Source organism: Stenella coeruleoalba (assembly GCF_951394435.1).
Source record: "Stenella coeruleoalba genome assembly, chromosome: 12".
Classification (NCBI taxonomy): Eukaryota; Metazoa; Chordata; class Mammalia; order Artiodactyla; family Delphinidae; genus Stenella; species Stenella coeruleoalba.
The window spans coordinates 14,886,292-14,906,695 of record NC_137158.1 but is presented as its reverse complement, the minus strand read 5'-3'; the positions used below and the strand labels follow the sequence as shown (position 1 = coordinate 14,906,695).

The 20,404-nt window shown below is 36.8% G+C and overlaps 1 protein-coding gene across 19 annotated transcripts in view; it reads left to right on the top strand.

The window, feature by feature from the left end:
* Window positions 1-20,404, top strand: part of LOC307195169 (uncharacterized protein) — a 665,726-nt gene that overhangs the window by 456,072 nt on the left and 189,250 nt on the right. For 18 of the 19 annotated variants that reach the window (XM_079939118.1, XM_079939117.1, XM_079939116.1 and 15 more), the window contains 2 exons: window positions 4,297-4,367; window positions 4,923-5,139. The gene's annotated coding sequence lies outside the window, so the exon portion shown is untranslated. Of the gene's footprint in view, window positions 1-4,296; window positions 4,411-4,922; window positions 5,140-20,404 lie in introns of all 19 variants that reach the window. The other variant, XM_079939123.1, reaches the window with a different exon arrangement.

Here is a 20,404-nt window from a genome sequence, read left to right as displayed (position 1 = left end):
CATATATACAATGGAATATTACTCAGCCATAGAAAGAAACGAAATTGAGTTATTTGTCGTGAGGTGGATGGACCTAGAATCTGTCATACAGAGTGAAGTAAGTCAGAAAGAGAAAAACAAATACCGTATGCTAACACATATATATGGAATCTAAAAAAAAAAAAAATGGTCATGAAGAACCTAGGGACAAGACAGGAATAAAGACACAAACCTACTAGAGAATGGACTTGAGGATATGGGGAGGGGGAAGGGTAAGCAGTGACAAAGTGAGAGAGAGGCATGGACATATATACACTACCAAACGTAAAATAGATAGCTAGTGGGAAGCACCGCATAGCACAGGGAGATCAGCTTGCTGCTTTGTGACTACCTAGAGGGATTGTAGGGAGGGTGGGAAGGAGGGAGACGCAAGAGGGAAGAGATATGGGGACATATGTATATGTATAACTGATTCACTTAGTTATAAAGCAGAAACTAACACACCATTGTAAAGCAATTATACTCCAATAAAGATGTTAAAAAAAAAAAGCCTGTGGCCTTTGTGAAAATGTTCTTCCTTGCCCCGTATTGCATTATTGATTTGTTTCACATTTAAAGGAAAACACTAAACAATTGCTTTTTTTAGGAAGAGAAAATGCGTATTAAAGATTCAGTTTAGCTTTGAATACCTTGATAGGATACTGATAACTTTAAAGGCAAAACAGAATACAACATAGGATATCTTTGCTTTTCTCCCCTAAGACATCATTAGGCTTCATTAAATTATTGTAAAACTGTACAAAGGGAATTTTAGAGTTATGTTTCTAGTATTGAGTACTAATATTGAGGCAAAGTAATATTTTCAAGTAGAAAATTTAATATTAGCCACAAATAATTCCTACTTCTTCAACTCTCTGCAGATTCCAGTAGGAGATTCTTGAAAACAAATTTTTTTTTTGTCAAAATGACAGAGGTCAGGTTCACCTCTTTTTCTCTTTGGAAAAGTGGTGTTACATGAACAGCATTCTTTTCTGAATACAGTTCACTAGTATACCATGGTTTACACATGATGAAAGTTAAAATAAGGTTACAAAATGTTTTATGCACTTGAGATATATAGATTTAATTTCATTAACTCAATAGTGCTTATTCAGGGAGTTGTTTTAAAGTTTTATTTAAAATATGATTTGGGGTAAATATTTGCTCTGTCTTCACTGTAAATGACAAATTAATTTTTATGTGGTTTAACTTACTTGAAAAAGTCTCTTGAGGTAATATGTAGAATTTAGGATTACAAGACACACACACACACACACACACACACACACACACACACACACACACACACACACACACACACACTAATAGGGAGATTGAAATCGATTGTTAAAGGAATGGTTTGGGATTCCCAAACTAATACTAATCTATATAGCATCTTTGTTTGGATTGAAAAAAAGTGACCTTTCCCAAAAGTAATTTTATTTTCTGTGTCCAAGCCGTACAGTTCTTTATTTTGTGAGTATATTTGGAGATTGACTGATTTCTTTAACGCTAATAGAGATATTTGTATTCGTTTTGTAGTTAGTTTTGATTACTTATTTTTTTTCTAGAAAATGTGTCATTCTCCCTAATTCTATTAAGTTTAGTAAGTTTTCTTTTTCTAACTTTTAAGACGAGCATTTAGCTCATTTATGGTTAGTCATTTTGTTTTCTAACATGTTGTATTCTAGGCGGTACATTTCTCCCTAAATACCTCCTGATTAACAGAATCCCATGGGTTTTATAACAAACTGCTTTTGTTGTAGGGCAGTTTCAAACATTTCCTAAATTTCAATTCAAATTTAGTTTCTGATCTGTGAAATAAGTATTTATTTATTTTATTACCAAATGTATAATTTCAGTTCTCTTCTTGTTTTCTTTTTATGACAATATGATTATGAAATAAGGTTTATGTGCCAATTCTTAGCTATTCAAAACTTTTTATGGCAATTTAATAAATGCATCATATGTGCTTCCAAATAAATTGTATTCTATACTTATTGGCTGCAGTGTTCTATATGTGTACATTAGATCATGCTTCTTATTTGTGCAGTAAATCTTTTTATATATATATATTTTTTTTATTTCATTTTATTTTATTTTTTTCTTTGCAGCACGCGGGCCTCTCACTGTTGTGGCCTCTCCCGCCACGGAGCACAGGCTACGGACGCACAGGCCCAGAGGCCATGGCTCACGGGCCCAGCCGCTCTGCGGCATGTGGGATCCTCCCAGACCAGGGCACAAACCCATGTTCCCTGCATTGGCAGGAGGACTCTCAACCACTGCGCCACCAGGGAAGCCCTCTTTTTATATATTTTGAGAGGGATTTTGTTTTTTTGTTTTGTTTTGTTTTGTTTTTGTTTTTTGGTCAACTTGATCTATCAGTTTCTGAGGGGAGTATGTTAAAATCCCCCAGTCTGCCTACTAATTTTTCCACTTCTTATTCTTTTTTTTGCTTTATAAATGTTAAGACTTTGTACACAGCTTAGGATTGTTACATCCTTACATGAATTTATCCTTATATTATCTCATATGATTAAATAATTACCTCAAAAATGCTTTGCGGGGCATAGAGCTAGTTTGAGTAGATATTAATATTACTAAGCCATATCCTTGCTATTATTTTCGGTATTAGTAGTAGTTGCATTTTCTACTTAATGTGCACAGAGGTATACTGGTAAATGTTTAAAAACTGGCTCTCTGAAACAAAATCTCTTATTTGTAACATTTGCTTATTTCCCTGGTGTAAATACTCTCTGTGTGGCATAATGCAAGCAATCAACATGAAAGAACTGAAGCTGATGTGAAGACTTGTGCACGGCAGCTCTGGAGAGCTCTTGAGAGACTTTGTAACCTGGCTCTATCACATTACTGACAATACATTTTCTTTCTTTTTTCTCCTTTCCTTCCTTGTATTGGATTGACCAGATTTTAAAAATTCTCTTCCTTTTCCTTTACTGGAATGGAAGTTATACCCTTTATGTTATTAACTCTGTGATTACCCTTGAATTTTTTGCCATGCAGATTGATTTAAAAACTAACCAAGGGCTTCCCTGGTGGCGCAGTGGTTGAGAGTCCGCCTGCCGATTCAGGGGACACGGGTTCGTGCCCCGGTCCGGGAAGATCCCACATGCCGCGGAGCGGCTGGGCCCATGAGCCATGGCCACTGAGCCTGCGCCTCCGGAGCCTGTGCGCCGCAACGGGAGAGGCCGCAACAGTGAGAGACCCGCGTACTGCAAAAACAAACAAACAAAAACTAACCAATATCTCTTATCTTCTTGAATAATCTAAGGTATCTTAGGTTGCTTTAGTTCTGATCCCTTTTCCCTACTTTCATGTCATTCCTGTCTTGTATTTTAGTTCATGCTTTTTAAGCCTCTCCAAATTAGTTAAAATATCATTATTTAAGAATTTTAAGCTATGTTTTCCAGTGCCTCCTTGAGTTGTCATTATCATGTATATAGCAGCTGTTTTTAAACTGTGTTCTGTGGTTCCCATTGAGATCATAAAGGTGTCCTAGGGGCTGCTAATGTAGATGTGAGAGAGGCCAGATAGGCAGTGTTCAAAGTTTCCATCTCAGTTCTAAACATCTGCCTCTTTTTGGCTGTTTTATTCCTAATACTCTTTTTTCAACTGAGATATAAGGAAAATACAATAAAAATCATAAATGTTTGTATAGAGTTTGAACAAACGTATATACAGCCATGTAACCGCTACCCTGTAAAGGATAAAACCATCATTCAGCACGTGAAACACACACACATACACACACAGCTGAACTTTCTGCTTTCTTCAGGTGGGGGAACTATGTTGGTCAGGCACTGTCTCTAAGCAGAGCAGAATGCAGTCTTCCATAGCGTGTTTGGGAAGCATGACATTCAATAATTAATGTCACTGCAGTTCAGACATGTGAATGATTTACCATTACTGTAGGTGGATAAGACTTTCGGTGACTGGCTAGCACTCAGAATCATGTTCAGTGGAATGAGCCTCTTCCTGATGGGCTGCCTTTCAGAAGTGAAGGGCTTTTCTGTTTGGTTGCCTTGCCTAACCATGTTTACTGGAGTGAGTTGTCATTGGTTGATTAAGTACATTTAAAACTGGCTCTAGGGGTTAATTTTTATGATGACTAAAAGGCTGTCATTTATTTATTGAGGAAGTTAAAAATGAGTTCTGATTGCTCTTTTTAGCAAGGCAACAGAAGATCAGTTTTTTGGTTTGCTTTTTTCTACAATGCAGGACATTTTCTATTCACAGTTCTTTTTGGTTCTTTCACAGCCAACAGGAGTAAAGCCCATCATGAATTGCTCAGCTCTTCCCCGGTGTAGTTGATTCTCCTTGAAGATGAGGTTTGTTTTCAGATCTCCTTTAAGATGAAGTTTGTTTGTGCAGGTATGATTTTTGGTTAGATAATTGATCAGCATGATTATATTATTCTGCTGTTGTCTTTGAGCTGTTTGTTGAATCACCTATCAGGACAGAAACTGCATACAAGCATTTAAGTTTATGGACAACGGATATTAAACAACTGTGAGAAAAACAAAAATAACTACGGGATGGAAAGGCACTGTAGAAATAATCCAAGGTTTTTCTAGGTTGCCCAAGAAAGCAGATCCCAGTGACTCTCTGAGTCTACTTTAGGTAGCCAGGTTGACTTTCTTTTTCATTTAGATATAGATTGATTCATTTTACGAGTAGTGTTAATTCAGATACAATAGAATAAGTTAGTAACAGCACAGATTTTCCCTGAGGAGCTAAAAGAAAATCCTATGTTGTCCAATGATTTATATAAGGAATTTAAACTTATTTTTGTGCTATATTACTTATTACAATATTCAAATTATAGAACAGACTTTTTATGCCTACCTAGAGTTGCCTAACTACTCTGTGGTCTGTTCCACTAGTTATTATTTCTCTACAAAGAACTTCACAACTTTGGGATCTTTATAAATCTGAAGGCCAACAGAAGATATTCGGGAGTCATCCACTTGGGGAAGCCTAACTAATAGACTTGCAGAACAAAAAGCTGTGGTTCTCTGTGAACACTGAAGAGCATTGCTTTTCACACAAGATGAAGAATACAGGTGCTTCCTGAGAGAAGTGAACAACTTTTGTGAAGCTGTAAGTATATTGTTTTTAAGGTGTTGTTAAGACAGTCATATTTTCATCCCCAAAATATCTTATCCCCTTTTTCTGGTGCCCTAAACTTGTATTATCTACAAGAGATTCATTATTAGTAAAGTCAGTGTAACATACCTTAACTTAGTTTTTTTAAAATTAGATGACCAGCAATCACTTGGAAGAGCTATTAAAGAGTTATGGTGGTAATTGGTTCTAGTATATTTTAAAAATAAGCAAGTTTATATTATTATAAGAGGAACATGGTAGGAAAAATCAGAAGTGTATAAACTTGTAAGGAAAAAGACACAAATAAAAGGATAATAAAAGTGTGCAAAGGAAAGTGTAACAATCAGTGGTTTCAGGTATTTAGGAGGATCTGGTTTTGGTGGTGTTGAATGTAAGCTCTGTCCTGTCCATTGCCATTATTTATTCTGAGGATCTTGGGTTAGCCATAGACTTTTGTGGGGTTTCCTGAAAATCTTCCACTATTAGGACTTAATTAGTATAACTTACCAATTCCAGTTAAAATGCTTTCTGTTATTCTAGCGGTTTCACAGTAATGAAGACAGTGAATATTTTTGAGCAGGGGGCAAATCCTTGTAGAATTCATGAATAACTGCTGGTAAAATGGCCCCCTTTTACTGAATAGAATGGTTAAAATGTTCTACATTGAGAATAGGGTATTCAGTCTTTTAGCTACAATCTGTGCTGTGGTTGTTTTAACAAGGGAGTATTTCAACCCTCCAGAAAATAAGCATACTATTATTTGTGCATATTCATCACCCAGAGGGAAGTCATTTTATAAAATTCAGTTAAAAATGCTCAAATGTTCTCTCAGAGCATGGTTCCAGTCTATGCCTTGCTTTTACACTTTCTCCCAGAATTATGTTACCTGTGGATGAGGCTGTATTTTGTTATCCTTAAATATTTTATCCATCAGTGTTTTTAATATTGTGGACATTTTCCCCTTACTGGGATGGATCGGATCATCTGGTGGAGAATTTTGACAAGTGTTCATTTCAAGTTTCATCGGATGCTACCTCGTGATCATCCTGGCTTTGCCAGATCTTAGCCACGTGGGTCTTCCCATATGAGAGCTCCCTCTGTTTCTTTTCATAATTTAGAAAACAAATTTAGGGCACCTAGGATGGAATATCTGAACCCCTCCATGGATTTGACAAGTTCCATGGGCGGTTTCCGTGAAAGGACGTCAGTCAGAGCAGACTTTTTAGCAGAATGGTCGGCTAAAGCATCTCCTCTACGTGCTGTTTTCATTGTATTCTTTCAGGATGGTGTTTTTGTTTGCTTTGTTTTTCATGAAGATACTTTTGTTCTGATTCTATTTATTCACAGCTGCTATCATTATTTTTAGTTACTTGACATGTCCTAGAGAGGGCCACCACTGAGTGACCCGAATAGATTTGACTTCTGGTAAAGAATGGATCTTACAAGGTGGAATAGAATAACTGTTGTATGTGAACGTGGTATTGCTTCATTTAATTAAAAAAAATAAAGCCAACCATCATAATTAGCACAACAAGAACAAAAACAGCAAACCAGGATTTGTTTTAAAATGTCCAAATGATATGTTCTTGTTATGGAAACTGATAGAATTCAGAAACCAATCAGGAGATCCTCCTGCATTGGGGAGGGTAAAGGAATTGCTGAAATGATCTTATACCAGTCCAGGTGGAACCATCATATTTAATGGGAATTAAAGTATGATATATGAACATTTCTTTTACTAATTTAAAGACTGTAATTGCTCTAAAATTAAATATGCCAAAGTTTAGGGAACTAATAATTTAGCCCAGAAGGTATGCAGAGAACAAATATAAACACATGTGTTTTGGAAGACTATATATATATATATATATATATATATATATGTATATACACTTCATTGAAAATGACATCCTAGTATGCTTAATATAAATTGTAGAAAGGTCCCCATTGTTTTCTTTTTGCCAAAAATCTCTAGAACATAAACAATAATGATATTCTCCTTATAATGAGCTCACAAATCCTCACAAAGATATATACAAGCATACACACATATACAGTGTTTTGATAATTCTGAGAAATATTTCCTTATTTTGCTGTTAGTTGGGAAAAAATATTTTCTACTATTAATTCACATCTCATGGAATTGTAAAGAATTTTTCATATCATGGAGAGATGTAGCATGCACCTGCAGTATTTAGCCCATGTATTTGCATGAATCTTTTCCCTCCTCAGTAATATTAATAAATAGATCTCTCTAACAAACCCACTGTAAATCTGTTTTCTAACACTAGTAAATTTTATATTTTAAATTGTTAATCTTAAACTAAGATGATTACATATATGTATGATAACATTGTACACTTTAAACTTGACACAGCTTGTTTTTTTTGATATCCCATATTATTTACCCTTCTCCCCCAAACTAAAGGAAAATGTAAACAACAACGCATAAACAAAAGCTATGGCACTTTGTGGAAATAATACTATCCTCTTTTTCTTTGTAGTTAGAATAATTATCATAATTTGTAATGCAGGGATTCTTCTATCTTATAGAAGAATATTTTCTTCTTATAGAAGAATATTTTCATGAATAATATATGAATAGTTCTAATTCTTTCACTGCAAAATAAGTCCTTCAGGAATCAGTAGCAATGATTACTTAGTGTCAAAATGTGTTAGTAAAAACAATATGGCCATATCATAAGAAAATTTTTTAAGTTCTCAAACATCTAGCTCAAGGTTTCAGTATGTTTTACCCTCGAACCCTTGGTGTCATGGTGAAAACATGAAAAGATCTATAAGCAGGGCTGTGCTGACCCAGGTGGGTGTGGGTGAGGGTGACGTGGCCGTCCTCCACTGGGGAGGATAGTGTGAAAAGCACTAGTTCAAAAGGTTCAAGCTTTCAGCTAAAAACGTAATGCTGCAAGAGTGAAGTAGTGTTAGCAAAAGTTACAGAGCCTGGAAATTATTGCAGAAGCATCTGGAATTCATTAGAGGATCTTCAAATTTTCAGTAGCTTATGAATTATGTGAAGGGAATTGAGGTAGAGGAGGGAGATGAATTTAAAAGGAATGGCTTTTCCTTTGCACAGTTAGAGTTAATTCATCATAAAACAGTGTTAAATTTACACAGCAAAATTTGGAGACCAAGATTTTTAAACTGTAAACTTAAAATCGTGATTTGTGTTAGTGAGTTCCAGAGTCCTCCCAAAAAAATTCAACAAGGGATTTATTATCCCGGATGAGTTCCTTTACTTGAAATTGCTTCTCAAATTATTTAGAATGCTACCAATTGCTTAATGCAGCACAGGTTAGGTAATTTGGATTTTAACTCAGAGAACAAGGTGGAAAAAGAGCCCTATAGAACATTGCTGGCATCTGAGAGGGCAGAACAGGGGCAGGAGATGGCAGCGCAGGGCAGTGTCAGGAAGAGCGAGTCCAGATAAGATGTCACCTCAGCAGAGCACTAGGTCAGACCTCAATGGAGTTTGAATTTTGTATTCAAGAAGTGTGCCCTTGGTGCTATTTCTTACTTGTTTCATAATCGGTAAAATAAAGTGGGGATAATAATTGAAGAAGACTTGTAGGTTCTACTGTGAAGATAGAAGACAGAACAGTGTGAAGTATCACTTCTGGTATGGCTATTACCCAAAAGGAAGGCAGAAAGACTGAAATAGGACTGGAGGGCATTGGAGATACATTTCATTCACTTTGCAATTTTGTTTGAGTCTGACTTCCCAAAGAAGAAATATTCGGGAATTCTGTTTTCTAATATCAAATGCAATGGGGAAGGATGCACAATAATATGGAACTGATCTAGAAAAGTTTGTGGTGGACAGTCCCCCAACTTGAAGATAATTGGGAAAACAAAAGAAAAACAAGATCAAAAGTCAATTCAAAGAAATCAGAAAAACTGAGTGCTTTGGTGGAAAAAAAGCACCCCCCACTAAGACATTTGTATATTTCCACTTTGGAGGACTAATGTGACAAACTCAATATGCTGTTGTACAGGATATCAGTCTCTTCAGAATCTCATATCCAGGCTTCTGGGTGGCCTCTGTAGGAGTATTCCCAGGTGTCTTGGGTACATAACCCATTGCCTGCTTCCTGTGACCTGCCCTTGAATAAAATCACCACTTAGTAACCCGTTATGGATGAAGTATATATTTTCCCCACAAAACAGTTTAATGTCGTTTACCAACTCTTATGCTCCTCCTTTGGGATCAAAGAAATATTTGATGTCACTATATCTGAGATAAGAAGTATTATCACACATGGCAATGCCAAGCCCTTCATAGATTTGGCATTAAGATATGCCCTAGTCCTTAATTCGTCCAGGTTAAAAAGTCAGTGTACTTAGAAACCAATTTAGAGCAATTCTCATTTTTTCCTCTATCCCACTGAAAAGTCCTCAGAGACACAATGGTAAACCTGCTATATGAAAAATTGACTATTCAGCCTGTGATTCTCTTTTAATAAAAACTGTACAATGTTGAGCTAAAAAAAATATTCTTTGCTTCTAACCTAGAGGGAATGAGCTTAAGCTTAGGGACGAAGGATGGCAGGAAATGTTTAGAATACTTTTCCCAGATGGTAGGGTTTACTGGAAGCCGGGCACAAGTTTTCTGCCCTCTATATTGCTGTAAGTCTACATCATTTAGGTCAAGTGGGAAATTAATGAATTGCCCAGTGTCCATCCTTTAGCACAACTACATCAGCCTCTTCTTTTCTCATACACAAAAATCCTCTTGTAAAATAACAACTGATTTCCATTGCGGGTTTAGATATGTTTCATGTTATCACCAAAACTTTGTAAATAATAGCTTTTATTCTTGGAATAAAATTTGTTTTAATCTCATAAATTTAGTGTTATGTTTGAAAATCATGAAGGGTCTGGAGCCCATTTTCTACATTTTTCTTTGGGAAGTGATATACCTCAATGATATTTGCATTTTGGGGGCTCTATTAAGATGCTTGGCTATAATGTTTGCAACGGCCAAAGTTTTCTTTTTTTAATTTCAAAAACAGTAAAATATGATGCAAATATAAGAATTGTTTCTTGAGAACACAAATATGTATCTTGAAGACATTAAAAAATTGCAAAAAAAAATCAGTTTGTTCAGTTAAATCATACTTGTAGTAAAACAATCGAAATTTGTATTACTGTTTAGAAAGGCTGTACTACTAAAGCAGAAAATTGGAAAAAGCTACCATCGGTGGGGTTTGGGGAGGGACTCTGCACCATTCATTTTATATAGTTGACCTGAAAATAAATGAAGTCTTAGAATCATCTAGGAGATTATGGCACTAATAAATGTCTCTGTCTTCCTCTTGAATAATCTACAGAATCTTAGGTTGCTGTAATTTTGATCAAAAACACAAAACTTGAATCCATTGCATTGCATATTTGTTTAAAATGAATAAGCCGGGACCTTCAAGATGGCGGAGGAGTAAGACATGGAGATAACCTTCCTCCCCACAAATACATCAAAAATACATCTACATGTGGAACAACCCCTAAAAACACCTATTTAATCCTGACAGAAGACCTCAGACTTCCCAAAAGGGAAGAAACTCCCCACGTACCTGGATAGGGCAAAAGAAAACAGAAAAAACAGAGACAAAAGAATAGGGACGGCACCTGCACCAGTGGGAGGGAGCTGTGAAGGAGGAAAGGTTTCCACACACTAGGAAGACCCTTCACTGGTGGAGATGGGGGATGGGGGTAAGCTTTGGAGCCACAGAGAAGAGCACAGCAACAGAGGTACAGAGGACAAAGTGGAGAGATTCCTGCATAGAGGATTGGTGCCAACCAGCACTGACGAGTCTGAGAGACTTGTCTTACCCGCCAGGGAGGGTGGGGGCTGGGAGCTGAGGCTCAGGCTATGGAGGTCAGACCCCAGGGAGAGGACTGGGGTTGGCTGCGTGAACACAGCCTGAAGGAGGCTAGTGTGCCACAGCTAGCCAGGAGGGAGTCCGGGAAAAAGTCTGTACCTGCCTAAGAGGCAAGAGACCATTGTTTTGGGGTGCACGAGGAGAAAGGATTCAGAGCACTGCCTAAACGAGCTCCAGAGATGGGCACGAGCCACAGCTATCAGTGCGCACCACAGAGATAGGCATGAAACACTAAGGCTGCATCTGCAGCCACCAAGAAGCCTGTGTGCAAGCACAGGTCACTATCCACACCTCCCCTCCTGGGAGCCTGTGCAGCCCGCCACTGCCAGAGTCCAGTGATCCAGGGACAAATTCTCCAGGAGAACACACGGCGCAACTCAGGCTGTTGCAAGGTCACACTGGCCTCTGCCACTGCAGGCTCGCCCCACATTCCATCCTGCTCCCTCCCTGCAGCCTGAGTGAGCAAGAGCCCCCTAAGCAGCCACTCCTTTAATCGCATCCTGTCTGAGTGAAGAACAGATGCAGGAGGGAAACCTGCACACAGAGGCAGGGCCAAATCCAAGCTGAACCCCAGGAACTGTGCAGAAAAAAGAAGAGAAAGGAAAATTTTTCTGTGCAGCCTCAGAAACAGTGGATTAAATCTCCACAGTCAACTTGATCTACACTGCATCTCTGGAATACCTGAATAGAAAACGAATAATCCCTAAATTGAGGCGATGGACTTTGGGAGCAACTGTAGACATGGGGTTTGCTGTATGTGACTAACTAGTTCCTGATTTATATGTTTATTTTAGTTTAGTTTTTAGCACTTGTTATCATTGGTGGAATTGTTTTGGTTGTTCTCTACTTCTTTTAATTACTTTTTTATTTTTTATTTGAATATTATTTTTTAAGTTTTAATTTTAATAACTTTTATTTTATTTTATTATTTTTCTTTTCTCCCTTTGCTTCTGAGCTGTGTGGCTGACAGGGTCTTGGTGCACCAGCCGGGTGTCAGGCCTGAGCCTCAGAGGTGGGAGAGCCGAGTTCAGGACAAAGGACCACCAGAGACATTCTGGCCCACAGATATCAATCAGTGAGAGCTCTCCCAGAGATCTCCATCCCAACGCTAAGACCTAGTTCCACTCAACGACTAGTAAGCTCCAGTGCTGGACATCCCATGCCAAACAACTAGCAAGACGGGAACACAACCACACCCATTAGCAGAGAGGCTGCCTAAAATTATAATAAGTTCACAGACACCCCAAAACACACCACTGGACTCAGTCCGCCCACCAGAAAGACAAGAACCAGCCTCATCCGCCAGAACACAGGCACCAGTCCCCTCCACCGGGAGGCACACAACCCACTGAACCAACTTTACACACTGGGGCAGACACCAAAAATAAAGGGAACAACAAATCTGCATCCTGGGAAAGTGAGACCCCAAACACAGTAAGTTAAGCAAAATGAGAAGACAGAGAAATACAGAGTAGATGAAGGAGCAAGGTAAAAACCCACCAGACCAAACAAATGAAGAGGAAATAGGCAGTCTACCTGAAAAAGAATTCAGAGTAGTGATAGCATAGATGATCCAAAATCTTGAAAATAGAATGGAGAAAAAACAAGAAACGTTTAACAAGGAACTAGAAGAACTAAAGAGCAAACAAATAGTGACGAACAACACAATAAATGAAATTAGAAATTATTTAGAAGGAATCAATAGCAGATTAACTGAGGCAGAAGAATGGATAAGTGACCTGGAATATAAAATAGTGGAAATAACTACCACAGAGCAGAATAAAGAAAGAAGAATGAAAAGAATTGAGGACAGTCTCACAGACCTTGGGACAACATTAAAGGCACCAACATTCGAATTACAGGGGTCCCAGAAGAAGAAGAGAAAAAGAAAAGGACTGAGAAACCATTTGAAGAGATTATAGTTGAAAACTTCCCTAATATGGGAAAGGAAATAGTCAATCAAGTCCAGGAAGCACATAGAGTCCCATACAGGATAAATCCAAGGAGAAACACTCCAAGACACATATTAATCAAACTATCAAAAATTAAATACAAAGAAAAATACTAAAAGCAGCAAGGGAAAAGCAACAAATAACATACAAGGGAATCTCCATAAGGTTAACAGCTTATCTTTTAGCAGAAACTCTGCAAGCCAGAAGGGAGTGGTAGGCCATATTTAAAGTGATGAAATGGAAAAACCTACAACGAAGATTATTCTACCCAGCAAGGATCTCATTCAGATTCGACGGAGAGACTAATACCTTTACAGACAAGCAAAAGCTAAGAGAATCAGCACCACCAGACCAGCTTTACAACAAATGCTAAAGGAACTTCTCTAGGTGAGAAACACAAGAGAAGGAAAAGAGCTACAATAACCAACCCAAAACAAATAAGAAAATGTTAATAGGAACATACATATTGATAACTACCTTAAAAGAAAATGGATTAAATGCTCCAACCAAAAGACATAGACTGGCTGAATGGATACAAAAACAAGACCCATATATATGCTGTCTACAACAGACGCAATTCAGACCTAGGGACACATACAGACTGAAAGTGAGGGGATGGAAAAAGATATTCCATGCAAATAGAAATCCAAAGAAAGCTGAAGTAGCAATTCTCATATCAGACAAAATAGACTTTAAAATAAAGACTATTACAAGAGACACAGAAGGACACTACAGAATGATCAAGGGGTCAACTGAAGAAGAAATAACAACTGTAAATATTTATACACCCAACATAGGAGCACCTCAATACATAATGCAAATGCTAACAGCCGTAAAAGGGGAAATTGACAGTAACACAATTATAGTAGGGGACATTAACACCCCACTTTCACCAATGGACAGATCAACCAAAATGAAAATAAATACGGAAACAGAAGCTTTAAATGATACATTACACAAGATGGACTTAATTGGTATTTATCGGACATTTCATCCAAAAACAATAGAATCTACCTTCTTCTCAAGTACTCATGGAACATTATCCAGGATAGATCATATCTTGGATCACAAAACAAGCCTTGGTAAATTTAAGGAAATTGAACTCATATCAAGTATCTTTTCTGACGACAACACTATGAAACTAGATATCAAATACAGGAAAAAAACTGTAAAAAATAGAAACACATGGAGGCTAAAAGGTACACTACTAAATAAGAGATCACTGAAGAAATCAAAGATGAAATAAAAAAATACATAGAAACAAATGACAATAAAAACATGATGACTGAAAACCACTGGGATGCAGCAAAAGCAATTCTAAGAGGGAAGTTTATAGAAGTACAATCCTAACTCAAGAAACAAGAAACATCTCAAATAAACAACCTAACCTTACACCTAAAGCAATTAGAGAAAGAAGAACAAAAAAACCCCCAAAGTTAGCAGAAGGAAAGAAATCATAAAAGTCAGATCAGAAATAAATGAAAACCCAGTGAATGAAAAATAGCAAAGATCAATAAAACTAAAAAGTGGTGCTTTGAGAAGATAAACAAAATTGATAAATCATTAGCCAGACTTATCAAGAAACAAAGGGAGAAGACTCAAATCAATAGAAATGAAAAAGGAGAAGTAACAACTGACACTGCAGATATACAAAGGATCATGAGAGATTACTACAAGCAACTATATGCCAATAAAATGGACAACCTGGAAGAAATGGACAAATTCATAGAAAAGCACAACCTTCCAAGACTGAACCAGGAAGAAATAGAAAATATGAACAGAACAATCACAAGCACTGAAACTGAAACTGTGATTAAAAACCTTCCAAAAAACAAAAGCCCATGACCAGATGGATTCACAGGTGAATTCTATCAATCATTTAGAGACGAGCTAACACCTATCCTTCTCAAACTCTTCCAAAATATAGCAGAGGGAGGAACACTCCCAAACTCATTCTACAAGGCCACCATCACCATGATACCAAAACCAGACAAGTATGTCACAAAGAAAACTACAGGCCAATATCACTGATGAACATAGATGCAAAAATCCTCAACAAAATACTAGCAAACAGAATCCAACAGCACATTAAAAGGATCATACACCATGGTCAAGTGGGGTTTACCCCAGGAATGCAAGGATTCTTCAATATATGCAAATCAATCAATGTGATAAACCATATTAACAAATTGAAGGATGAAAACAATATGATAATCTCAATAGATGCAGAAAAAGCTTTCAACAAAATTCATCAGCCATTTATGATAAAAACTCTCCAGAAAGTAGGCAGAGAGGGAACTTACCTCAACATAATAAAGGTCATATATGACAAACCCACAGCCAACATTGTTCTCAATGGTGAAAAACTGAAGCCGTTTCCACTAAGATCAGGAACAAGTTTGCCTTCTCTCACCATTATTATTCAACATAGTTTTGGAAGTTTTAACCACAGCAATCAGAGAATAAAGAGAAATAAAAGGAATCCAAATCGGAAAATAAGAAGTAAAGCTGTCACTGTTTGCAGATGACATGATACTGTACATAGAGAATCATAAAGATGTATGGTGTATGGACACCAAGGGGATAAAGAGGTGGGGCTGGGGGGTGATGGTGTGATGAATTGAGAGATTGGGATTGACATGTATACAGTGATGTGTATAAAATGGATGACTAATAACCTGCTGTATAAAAAATTAATTAAATTAAAAACAATGCCTAGCTAAGGAGATAAAAGACCTGTATGAAGAAAACTATAAGACACTGATGAAAGAAAGTAAAGCTGATACAAACAGTTGGAGAGATATACCATGTTCTTGGATTGGAAGAATCAGCATTGTGAAAATGACTATACTACCCAAAGCAATCTACAGATTCAATGCAATCCCTATCAAACTACCAATGACATTTTTCACAGAAGTAGAACAAAAAATTCCACAATTTGTATGGAAACAAAAAGACCCGAAGAGACAAACAATCTTGAGAAAGAAAAATGGTGCTGGAGGAATCAGGCTCCCTGACTTCAGACTCTACTACAAAGCTACAGTAATCAAGACAGTCTGGTACTGGCACAAAAACAGAAATATAGATCAGTGGAACAGGAAAGAAAGTCCAGAGATAAACCCATGCACATATGGTCACCTTATCTTTGATAAAGGAGGCAAGAATATACAATGGAGAAAAGACAGCCTCTTCAATAAGTGGTGCCGGGAAAACTTGACAGCTACATGTAAAAGAATGAAATTAGAACACTCCCTAACACCATACACAAAAATAAACTCAAAATGGATTAAAGACCTAAATGTAAGCCCAGACACTGTAAAACTCTTAGAGAAAACATGAGCAGAACACTCTATGACATAAATCACAGCAAGATCCTTTTTGACCCACCTCCTAGAGAAATGGAAATAAAAATTAAAGTAAACTAATGGCAACTAATGAAACTTAAAAGCTTTTGCACAGCAAATAAAAACGTAAAGAAGACGAAAAGACAGCCCTCAGAATGGAGAAAATATTTGTGATTGAAGCAAGAGACAAAGGATTAATCTCTAAAGTATACAATCAGCTCATGCAACTGAATATCAAAAAAACAAACAACCCAATCCAAAAATGGGCAGAAGACCTAAATAGACATTTCTTCAAAGATGATATATAGATTGCCAAGAAACACATGAAAGGATGCTCAACATCACTAATCATTAGAGAAATGCAAATCAAAACTACAATGAGGTATCACCTCCACCAGTCAGAGTGGCCACCATCAGAAAATCTACAAACAATAAATGCTGTAGGGGGTGTGGAGAAAAGAAAACCCTCTTGTACTGTTGGTGGGAATGTAAATTGATATAGCCACTATGGAGAACAGTATGGAGATTCCTTAAAAATCTTAAAATAGAACTACCGTATGACCCAGGAATCCCATACTGGGCATATACCCTGAGAAATCTATAATTCTAAAAGAGTCATGTACCACAATGTTCATTGCAACACTATTTTCAATAGCCAGGACATGGAAGCAACCTAAGTGTCCATTGACAGATGAATGGATAAAGAAGATGTGGCACATATATACAATGGAATATTACTCAGCCATAAAAAGAAACGAAACTGAGTTATTTGTAGTGAGGTGGATGGACCTAGAGACCGTCATCCAGAGTGAAGGAAGTCAGAAAGAGAAAAACAAATACCATATGTTAACACACATATATGGAATGTAAAAAAAAAAAATTGTTCCTGAAGAACCTAGGGACAGGACAGGAATAAAGTCGCTGATGTAGAGAATGGACTTGAGGACATGTGGAGAGGGTAGGGTAAGCTGGGAAGAAGTGAGAGAGTGACATTGACATATATACACTAACAAATATAAAAGAGATAGCTAATGGGAAACAGCCACATAGCACAGGGAGATCAGCTCCATGCTTTGTGACCACCTAGAGGGGTGGGATAGGGAGGGTGGGAGGAAGATGCAAGAGGGAAGGGATATGGGGATATATGTATATGTATAGCTGACTCACTTTGTTATAAAGCAGAAACCAACACACCAATGTAAAGCAATTATACTCCAATAAAGATGTTAACAAAAAAATTTTTTTTAATGAATCACTCTTTTTCAAGTTAAATGACAATAAATTTGAGTTCCTTTGGAGCATGGAACTGTCTTGAGCAATCTGGTAATCTCTGTTGTACTTATATCTGTACTTGTCATATATGTACTTGTGTACTTACTGATTTAAGACTTTATGACACTTTTTACCATTACCCTTCTTAATTCAGAGAAATTAAACTAGTGGACTCTCTTTTTTCTTTCCTTTTCTTATCATTCCTTTAAATAGATGAACTTATTTGTTTTATTATGTGTGGCAGAAAACTCATTATTCTTATTGAAACGTTGCTTGTACTGTAAAACTAAATGAATTCCCTTAAAGAATCCTAGAAATAGGCATTGACTGACAAATGACAATGCAGAAAAGCCTTTAGATCATTTCTTACGGTGGGTATGTTTGCCAAGTAGCTTTCTAAAATGGTTGTACCAATGTACCCATCCACTAGTGGTATATGAGGGCTTCAGGTGTTCCAAATCCTCACCAATACTTTGTCAGTGTTATCAGTCTTTAAAGTTTTAGCTAGCTTGGTGAATATGTGCGATATTTCATTGTGATTTTAATTTTTTTTAAGTTTTTTTTTGATGTGGACCATTTTTAAAGTCTTTATTGAATTTGTTACATTTTTGCTTCTCTTTTTTTATATTTTGGTTTTTTGGCCACAAGTCATGTGGGATCTTAGCTCTTTGACCAGGGATCACACCCGCATTCCCTACATTGGAAGGCAAAGTCCTAACCATTGACCACCAGGGAATTATGCTTTGTGATTTTAATTTTCATTTCCCTGATGAGTAATGAGATGCCAATGCATAATATATTGGCTGTTTGGATATATTTTTTTGTGAACGTGTCTATTAAAGTCTTTTGCCCCGCACATCTGTAGCTTAGGAGAGAAAAAGGACGCAAGGTATAATTTTAAGGAAATTTTGGGATTTCTTCTCAATGGACCCTTTCTCTGCATTATCCTGTGCCCCAAACCCTACCTGATCAGCCCCAAATCAGATTTCTGTTTCTTGTATTCAGTGATACCACCACTCTCTACTTGGGCTCTATCTTCCTGGGCCGAATTTGGAAATATTCTCAGGGAGATAGCCCAGGTGAATATGAACTCATATTATGTGCTTTCCATCTTTCAAAATTCATAGTCCCATATTGGTTGCCATCCACGGCCCGAAAGAGTTGTTATACATATTTTTACACAGTTATAATGGCAGTTAATGGGGAAGGATGAATCTGATACCGGTTCTTAACTGTCTCTGGAACCACTGCTCCTCAAGTATTTTTTATTGTTCTGTTTATTCTTATTTTATAATTTTTAGTTCTGTGTTCTTTGGTTTTTCTCTTAAAAGTTATCCTTGAGGTTAAAACATTCATCCTTAACTTATTAACACTGAATACAAATTAGTATTTTTTCACTTTATGATAATACTTGGAACTTCAAACTTTAAAGTCCTTTTATTCTCCTCTCGTCTTTTATGTTATAGTTGCCATGCATTTTAATTCTACATATATATTTGATTCTACAAGGCTTGTTATTGGTCTTTACATAGTAAATGATCTTTTATACTTACCTGCATATTTACACTTTCTAGTATTCTTTCTTTTTTTCCTGCAATTCTCTATGATTTAAGATTATTTTCTTTCTACTGAAAAAATTCCTTTTGATGTTTCTTTAACTTCTTTCCGTTTCTTTCATTATTGATTACCTTATTTTTTTTAACATCTTTATTGGCGTATAATTGCTTTACAATGGTGTGTTGGTTTCTGCTGTATAACAAAGTGAATCAGCTATACATATACATATATCCCCATATCTCCTCCCTCTTGCGTCTCCCTCCCACCCTCACTATCCCACCCCTCTAGGTGGTCACAAAGTACCGAGCTGATCTCCCTGTGCTATGTGGCTGCTTCCCACTAGCTATTTTACCTTGGATTACCTTATTTTTTGAAGGTTAATTTCACAAAGTGTAGCATTTTAGGTTGGCAGTGGGGGTTTTGGGGGGTTTTTTGGTCTTTTTTGGCATGGTAGAGGTGTCATTCTATTGTCCACTAGCTTCTGGTTTTTTCTGTTGCTATCAGTATTGGTTTTGCTCTGATTTATTGTTATCTGGTAGCTTATAAGATTTTATCTTTTTTTTTTTAAATTAGCATTTTTACTGTGATGCATCTAAGTAGGATTTACTTTTGATTTATCTTGCTTAAGGTTCCTAACCCTTCTTGAATTTCTGGCCTGATTCCTTCTGTCCATTTTGAAGTACTCTGATCCACTGTCTCTTCAAATAATGCTTCTTCCTTCAAACTCTTTCTCGCTTATGGAACTCCCAACTACATGTATGACCTTTTTCTGATGATCTTTTCACTATGTTTCATTTTTCCTTAATTCCCTTGTATATATTTTCCATTAATTACTTTCCATGTTTCAGTCCAAATATTTTCTATTGACATGTCCTCAAGTTCACTAATTCCTTTTTTTACCTGTGTCTTATCAGCTGTGATAAATTGGATTGTCTGAATTCATTTATATTTATTATCCGGTCTTTCTCTTTGTCCTGTTCCTTGGTATTATTGGTAATTTTTAAATTGAATGTTCAACATTGTGCATTAAAATGTCTTGGTTGGGAGATCAACTCAATGCTTTGTGAAGACCTAGAGGGATGGGATAGGGAGGGTGAGAGGGAGACTCAAGAGGGAGGGGATATGGGGACATGCGTATGCATATAGCTGATTCACTTTGTTGTACAGCAGAAACTAACACAACATTGTAAAACAATGATACTCCAAAAAAGTTGTGAAAATAATAAACAAATAAAAAACA